The sequence below is a fragment of the Dromiciops gliroides genome, chromosome 4, assembly GCF_019393635.1.
Source record: "Dromiciops gliroides isolate mDroGli1 chromosome 4, mDroGli1.pri, whole genome shotgun sequence".
Classification (NCBI taxonomy): Eukaryota; Metazoa; Chordata; class Mammalia; order Microbiotheria; family Microbiotheriidae; genus Dromiciops; species Dromiciops gliroides.
Window position 1 is genome coordinate 323,619,807 of NC_057864.1, and position 8,399 is coordinate 323,628,205.

An 8,399-nucleotide genomic window follows, 5' to 3' on the forward strand; every position below is an offset into this window, starting at 1 on the left:
CTGAATAAGCACAATGACATAAGATACTCTTTTTTTTCTTGATGACCTCAATGGTTTCCATGAGGTTAATTATCATCTTTACACAAATGACTGTCAAGTTTAAATATCTAACCTTAGTCTCTTCGTCCGTCTCTGCTGAGCTGCAGTCCCACAACATAAGCTACCTATTGGACACTTTGAGCTATCTATTCCAGAAGCATCTGATGCCCACCATGTCTAAAACAGAACTCAATATCTTTTACCTCAAATTCACCCATTTTCCAAACTTCCCTACACTCTTTAGTCTGGGGAAACTGCACTTCTTGCTGTTCCTGACCCACAAAATTCCATCTCTCATCTCCATGTCTTAATATAGGTTGGCCCACATGCCTAGAATTGATTCTTTCCTTGCTTTTAAAAATCCCCAATTTGCTTCAAAGTCCAGCTCAAATTCCTCTAAGTTCTCTTCTGATTCCCCCAAGTAACTTTGTTCAAAATTATCTAATGAAGTTATCATGTAACTTTGGGGTTTTTTCTTTTTTTTCTTCCCTCCCCTCCTCGCCTAGAGATGGCTACCGTTAGATACAAATGTGTGTGTATACACACATATGTGTGTGTGTGTGTGTGTGTGTAAAATTATATATAATTATACGTTTATATATGAATATATATGTATCTATAATTATAAATATCTCTATATAATTTTGTATGTATGTATATATGTAGAATAATACTATACATACTTCTATTATTAGTTCTTTATCTGGAAGGAGATAATGTCTTCCTTCTTAGGTCCTTTATAGTTAAATTGGGTATTTATAATAGTCAAAATGACTTAGTCACCCAAAGTTGTTCTTAAAACAATATTGCTGTTACTATGTACAAAGTCCTCGACTCTGCTCATTTCACTCTTTATTATTTCATACAAATTTATCCATTTAAATCAATGAGCTTATCCATTTATGGCTTTATACAGCTTTATAGTTTAAAGCTGTAGTAGTTTAAAACTGCACTAAGACTAGTGGAACACCCCGTATCGTAAACTTATTAAACTTAATAAATGTTTTTTTATTATCTGATTCACATTAGTGGCATGAGTTATACCCCCACACAGGTGCCCTAACCACATACATTCTCTACATGTATGTCCCTCAACACATGTTTCCAAGACATGTACACTTTTCACATTGATGAAATATGTACTTGAGAGAGAGAGCCCCACGTGAAAGGAGTGGGAGCAAATTCTGTTTTTATATTTCTTAGAGTACTAATCTACTAAATCCTTTTAATTTGAAATAATTGTGTCCCCTGGCTACATAGTAAAAGTAAATATATCAGTAGTGGTTCATAAGCTAGTTTTGAGTGTATGTAAACCCACTGAGTATTTTGAACCTGGGATAATGGGTATCCTACTACAAGAGTATGGGGTATCCTTGGTACCACATAGAAGAATGCTATTTCTATTCTACTCTCTTAGCCTTGGACTCTTTCTTTTAAGGAAAGTCTATGGCTACTTACTACAACTTGCTTATCAATTGATATTGTTAGGTAGACTAAAGAATCTTTCTAGACATCTTTGGTGCGTCTCAGGCAAGAAAAATTTCTTCTGGACAATAGGGAGGAAAATAAATGAAAAACATAGAGACTCTAAGATTGGTGGGGGGGGGGATTGCAGAGTAGATAATATTATTTCTAGGGAGTTACTTGACCTCCCTAGAATTTGTCATGCTTGCTAAAAAATGGAGGCGATGAAGACATTGGAGCTAGTTACCCTAGGTCAATTGCAAATAAGCCAATTCAACTCTGTTTTCCCTCTGGGTCCCCGAATGACATTAATATTGCAGTAACTGGGGGGTGGCTAGGTGGTGCAGTGGATAAAGCACCGGCTCTGGATTAAGGAGTACCTGAGTTCAAATCTGGCCTCGGACACTTGACACTTACTAGCTATGTGACCCTGGGCAAGTCACTTAACCCCCATTGCCCTGCAAAAAAAAAAAAAAATTGCAGTAACTGTCTTCAATCCAGATACTCCAGTCTGGAGAGACTTTCCCTCAGGTACCCTGAGGAATGGCCCAGTTGGAGTCTAGTTTCCCATTACATGTTTGGGGTAGGGGAAAAGAAGGAAATTTCTAAAACTGGGAGGTCAAAAAGGAGTAGAAGGGGATAGCAAATTCAAGTTTAAAAGGCTAATCTGTGTTTTTAGAATGACTAGGGTACCTCTGTAGTTGAAAAAGGGAACTACTTACCATAATAGAATTATGATCTGGGTCTCTGCTGAGCAAAGATTATCTAGGTCAAGTACTTTCCCATGAATGGTAATAAACTTAGGGAGTGGATCTCCATAAAGGGCTCTCAGTGAGGCACATTAATGAGCTCAACAGACATCCATTCCTTCAGTGACTCAGTGACATTAAGATGTTGTTCCCACCAGAAAAAAAAAATGAGTTTGATTATTATGGAAATACCAATACAATTAACCCCATAAAGGTTTCTTTTCTTAACAACCCAAGGACCTTTTTCTGGAAACAGTCTGCAGCATCACAAACCACCCCCCACCCAACACCTTTTGTAGCTGTTTAATAAGAACCACCAACTTTATACTTGTATTTTGCCTCAAACAGGAAATATAAGGACAGAAGTGAGGAAAGAGAAGACAGGTAATGGTGAGAGGATGGAAGGGGGAGAGGGCAGAAGATTTGAATTGCTGTAAAATGGATTTTTTAAAGCCTTCAATCATTAAAGCCTTCATTCAATCAAGACTTAAAAATTAATTTTTCAAATGGAATATCCAAAAGAAAGTGAAATGGATGACAGCTACAAATAAGTGAACTATCCAATGCCAAATGAATTTTAAATTTGGGAGTCATACTCCAAAAATGATGCTTAGATTAATATCTTCCATTAGAATCCTACTCCAATAGTTTATTGCAGCATCTTGGAAAGATATGCCCATGAAACACAAGTTTTCTTTGTAAAGTCTTAAAGTATGGACCCAGTGATAGATTATATCTGTCATTGGGGGACCATCCTAGCTACTCTGGGGGGAGACATCAGAAAGTTGCCTGCAATAAAATAAACACTTTCTCCAATAACAGCAGCTCATGAAAGCCATCTAGGTATGAGGGGCATTGTTTTCTATGTCAGTAGAGGGAAAGAATACTGTCACAGGGAAAAAAACCAAGAACAACTGTGCATTTTTGAAGCACTAAAATGTCTTCTGTCTCTGATTTAGCTACAGTAGAAATACAACCCATCACCAGGCCCATAGTTGAAGACTTTGTGATGTGGTAAGACCTGCAGCAGCATATATTTTGCCAACATATTCTTCAAGAACTTCCACTCCTACATATGTTAAAGGAAAAGAACTAGAAGCAAAGGAGATGCTTATCAACTGATACATAAGTTGTGTAACATCAACGTAATGGAATATTGTTATGCAAAAAAACTAAAGTGTTTAACTGTACCTGCTTCTTTTTTGTTTCATGCAGTAGAAGTTGCAGAATATACATTTCCCAACTCCATCCATCCCTATTTTATACAATATGCCCTAAGGCTCTCTCCTTGGTCTTCTTGCCTTTACTCCTTCTAATCTGTTTGATTATCTCATCAGGTTCTGTGGAATCAATAATCACCTCTATGTTGATTATTCTCAAATCTTTTTATTCAATTCCAACTTTTCTGTTGACTTCAAGTCTTACATCTCCAACTGCCTGTTGGACACACCAAACTGGATGTCCTATAGAAATCTTAAACTCAACATGTACAAAACTAAACTCATTATATTCCCCTACCTCCCAGGTCTTGCCTTCTTCGTGTTTTTCTTATTCCTGTCAAGTCATCATCATCCTCCTAGTCACCCAGATTCTCAACCTAGGTGTTATCCTGGACTCCTCACTGTCTTCTATCATCCCTGTATCCAATATGTTGCCAAGGTCTGTTGATTCTGTCTTCACATCTCTCATAAATTTCACTCTCCCTTGTTGTCTCTTCCTTCCTTGGTTTTTTTGAAGTCTCATCTAAAATTTCCCCTTCTACAAGAATCTGTTCCCAATTCCCCTAATTCTAGTGCCTTTACTTTGTTGATTATATCCAATTTATCATAAATATATGCATGCATGTATATATGTGCATACACATATATAGACATATATACATGCAATACACACAAAACATGCATACATTCATACATATGTCTTGGCTGTACATAGTTGTCTGCATGTCTCTTTCCCAAGAGACAGTGAGCTCTTTCAGAGCAGGCACTATTTTTGCCTTTCTTTGTATCCCTAGTACTTAATACAGTACTGAACACATAGGAGGTGCTTAAGAGATACTTACTGACTTGTACATTTTTTAGTAATATTTCTTGTTTCTTTTTTTACAGCTTTGTTGATATCTGCCCATATTACAACAGACTTCTCTTGATATACTCTCTTGACACCATGAAAGCCCAGCCAGGGCAAATTCTCTTATAATCAAAACCAAAGATGACAACCACTTAAGCAAAACCAAACAATGACCATGTGACCATGTATGATCGCAACATTCTACATCCATAGGCCTACACCCATCTGAAGAAAGAAGGGGAATAAATGTCTTCACTTCTTCTCTTGGGACAAGGTTGCTCATTATGATTACACTTGGTTTTAATGTTATTTTAATTTACATTATTAGACTCATGGAAATTGTTTTCCTGGTTTGGTTTACTCCACTACAAGTCTTCCTAGGACACATTTCCCCCAACTCTCTCTGTTTATCTTTATTCTAACTCTCCCTCTACTTCAACCTTTAACCTTTGGTTTTCTCCCAGTTTTTTTTGTTGTTGTTGTTTTTGATAGAAATTCAAAAGTTTTATACATAAGTATTGTGTATTAGAGTCCTGGATATCTCTGGTACAGCTACAGAAATCATCTTTACCAAGCAATTGTATTGCTCACTATTGGTTTATCTACACAAGTCTCTTGTTTTTCACAGTAGCATCTAAGGATAATATATTGAAAGGATGTAGGGATAACTCAAAAAAGGACTTGGGTCTTAAAAAATGAAACACAAATGTATAGTGCTAATTAAGTCTTGATCAGAGTGATTTATTCTGAGTATCATCTCCTTAAGTTAGTCAATAAACTTATCTCTTACTTTCACAGGACATACTTCAATAACAACCTGAAAGAGATGTCAGATTCTGAAAAGAGTGATTTGTGCTATAAAAAAGAACCATTCTCTCTCTCTTTGGAGAGAACTACAAGGTCACAGACATACAGGCATAGAAAACTTCTGTGAAACCAGTCTGCATTACAGTATTCAGACTTCAGCCAAAAAGAAATGGACCATCACATAGAATAGGCCATATTATGATACCTAGATTACTTTCATGGAACTTTACTTCCCTTCAGTATTTAATGATTCAAGGTAGGGGGAAAAACTAGCAAGAAAGATGGTAAAAGAGACTTCAAGATTTCAAAATAAAAAGTAATGTCTTATCACTTAGAGCACACTGTAGTAGAAAACAAACAAACATCAGCTTTGGAGTCTCAGCAACTGGGTTTTGAATTCTAGGTCTGCTAGTTACTCCTTGTGTTACTTTACCTCAATTTCCCCACTTAAAAAATAAAATCCTTGGGCTAAGTGATCTCTAAAGGCCTTTCTAACTCTAAATCCAATGATCTTCTTTCATTCTATGAGACAGAATCAATGTTGCAAATTTTCATGACTCTCCATATTTACTCTCATCTATGTTAACTTTTTAATTTTTATTTAAATTTTCTATTTTAGCATTTACTTGATCATCAAAACAAACTTGTTGTTCAGTCATTTTTAGTCATGCCCAACTCTTCATGACTCTATTTGAGGTTTTCTTGGCAAATATATTAGGTTGGTTTGCTATTTCCTTCTCCGGCTCCTTTGATAGGTGGAGAAACTGAGGCAGACAGGATTAAGTGACTTGCCCAGGGTTACACAGCAGAGGCCAGATTTGAACTCAGGAAGATGAGTCTTCCTTACTCCAGGACCAGCTCTCTATGCCCTATGGCACCACCTAGCTGCCTTTTCAAAAATACAGTTCACTAATAAATTTTCCAGTTTCTAGCTTGACAGATTGTTAGACTGGTTTTTAAGTGCAGTCTGGCTTTTCTTAGCAATCTATCAAACTGTGAGACCATCCCTTTCCCTGTATGAGACCTATTCAGATGTATACAAATGGACACTAATATTGTAAAGTAATTCTCCTAGATAAAAACATAAACCATGTATACTACAATTTCAACTTCAAAACCCTGTGATTTCAGGGGTATGGGTACTTCTTCTACTGATGCATGTAACAATCCCTCTGTGACTAAGTCTTCAAGACTTGCTGTGGTTGAAATTAATTCACCTGTTGTCAATCTGAATATGATCCTCTGTGGACTTAACTAAGCTGGTCTCTGGACACCTAAGATACTATCAAACAAGGCTCATATTGAAACTTTTCTGGAATGGTAAGACCTACTGGAATGTATGCTCTGCTAATCTAATCTTCAAGAATATCAGCTCTTTTTTTTGTGGTGGCAAAGAATTAGAAATATAACACCTGCCCTTCAACTGAGGAATGGATATATAAATTGTGCTACATGAATGTAATAGAATATTATAATGCTGTAAGAAATGAGAAATATGATGATTTCAAAGAAACACAGGAAGATTCATATGAGCACAAGCAAAAGGAAATAAACAGTATACTCAATAGCATTGATATTAATGGGGGGACAAGAAATCCATCAATAAACATTTATTAAGTACCTACTATGTGCTGGGCACTGTACTAAGCCCTGGAGACACACAAAAAAAGCAAAAGAGTCCTTGCCCTCAAGGAACTTACAATGTAACACAGAGACAACATGCAAACAAATATATACAAAACAAGCTATAGACAGGATAAATAAGAAATAACAGACAGAATGCACTGGAATTAAGAGGGATTGGGGAAGGCTTCCTGTAGAAGGTGGGGTTTTAGTCGGGACTTAAAGGAAACCATGGAGGTCAGTTGACAGTGGAGGAGTGAGATCATTCCAGACATTGGCAAAAGCCAGAGAGAGTTCCCAGAACTGAGAAATGGATTCTCTTGCTTGTGGAATAGCCAGGAGACCAGTGTCCTTGGATTGAAGAGTACATGTGGGGGAGTAAGGAATAATAAGACAGGAAAGGTAGGAAGAAACTAAGTTATGAAGAGCTTTGAATCTCAAACAGAGCATTTTCTATTTGCTTCTGGAGGCCATGGGAAATCAATGGAATTTGAGTGAAGGTGGGGGTGGGGGGGTGTAGCATGTTTGGCCTTACACTTAAGGAAAATCACTTTAGGGACTGAATGGAGGATGGGTTGGAGTGCAGAGACTTGAGACCGGTAGACCCACCAGCAGTCCAGGCATAAGGTGATGAGGACAGTAGCAGTGGCAGAGGAGAGAAGGAGGTATATTTGAGAGATGAGGTAAAGGTGAAATCGACAGGCCTTAGCAAGAACTTGGAATGGGAGGTGAGAGACAGCAAGGAATCCAGGATGACTTCTGGGTTGTAAGCCTGGGGGATAGAGAGAATGGTATTTCCCTTTACAGTAATAGGGAAGGTAGAAAGTGGGGGAAGGGGCTTTTAGGGGGAAGATAATATGTTCTGTTTCAGAAATATTGAGTTTAAGATATCTACTGGATATCCAGTTCAGGATTTCTGAAAGGCATTTGGAGATGTGAGATTAGAAGTCGGGAAAGAGATTGGGGCAGGACTGGGTAGATTTGAGAATCATCAGTATAGTGAAGTAGAAGGAGAAGAAAAGAATGCCAAGGACAGAACACTGAGGGACACCTGTGGTTAGAGAGCATTATCTGGAAGAGAAACAAGCAAAGAAGACAGAGAAGAAATGGTCAGATAGGTAGTAGAAACACAGGGAGAGAGTTGTGTTCTGAAAACCTAGACAGTAGAGAGTACCAGGTTGGAGAGAGTGATCAACATGTCAAAGACTGCACAGAGATAAAGCAGAATGAGGACTGAGAAAATACCATTTGGCAACTAAGAAATCGTTAGTAACTTTGGAAAGAATAATTTCAGTGGAAAGATCAGAAGCCAGATTACAAGGGGTTAAGAAGAAAGGGAGAGGAGAGAAAGTGCAGATGTCTATTGTAGATGGCCTTTGCAAGTAGTTTAACCACACACAAAACAAAACAAAAATAAAACAAACAAACAAAAACCACTAATAGCAGGGATGGAACAATCAAGTGAGGGTTTGGGTTTTTTTTTTTTTTTAGGATAGAGGAGACTTGGCATGTCTATAGGCAGTAGAAAAGTAGTAATAGGGAGAGAGTGGGGCTAAAAGAGGAAGCAATTTGTTCTAGGAAAGAGATCGCTTGAACAAGCAGAAGGGTAAGTTTTGGTAAAGACTAAGCCCACTTCATCATGGGAGA